Source organism: Odontomachus brunneus, unplaced genomic scaffold (genome assembly GCF_010583005.1).
Source record: "Odontomachus brunneus isolate Ranch 3 - 2012 unplaced genomic scaffold, Obru_v1 Obru_scaffold_073, whole genome shotgun sequence".
Classification (NCBI taxonomy): Eukaryota; Metazoa; Arthropoda; class Insecta; order Hymenoptera; family Formicidae; genus Odontomachus; species Odontomachus brunneus.
The window spans coordinates 1,447,056-1,447,342 of record NW_022639523.1 but is presented as its reverse complement, the minus strand read 5'-3'; the positions used below and the strand labels follow the sequence as shown (position 1 = coordinate 1,447,342).

At 16.0% G+C, this 287-nt stretch overlaps 2 protein-coding genes across 9 annotated transcripts in view; one reads left to right on the top strand and one right to left on the bottom strand.

Annotated features, from left to right (window-relative positions):
* The window catches only part of LOC116847073, a 280,111-nt gene that overhangs the window by 637 nt on the left and 279,187 nt on the right, over positions 1 to 287 (bottom strand). The window lies entirely within an intron of this gene.
* The window catches only part of LOC116847068 (glutamate receptor ionotropic, kainate 2), a 330,836-nt gene that overhangs the window by 203,877 nt on the left and 126,672 nt on the right, over positions 1 to 287 (top strand). The gene's annotated exons all lie outside the window — the stretch shown is intronic.

Genomic DNA, 287 nt, shown 5'->3' with positions numbered 1-287 from the left:
ATATATATATATATATATATATATATATATATATATATATATATATATATATATATATATATATATATATATTGCTTATATCAATTGTCAATTAAATAAGCTTTAATTACATTGACTATGTTCAATCGTTAATCGAATAATCTTCAATTACTTTCGCTCGTTTTAATCGTTAATTCAGCAGTTTCAAATCAATCATTAATTAAATGATTTTTAATTAGATTTCTTGAAATCAGTGGTTAATTAAAATATTTTTAATTAAATAGGCTTATATTAATCATCAATTAATT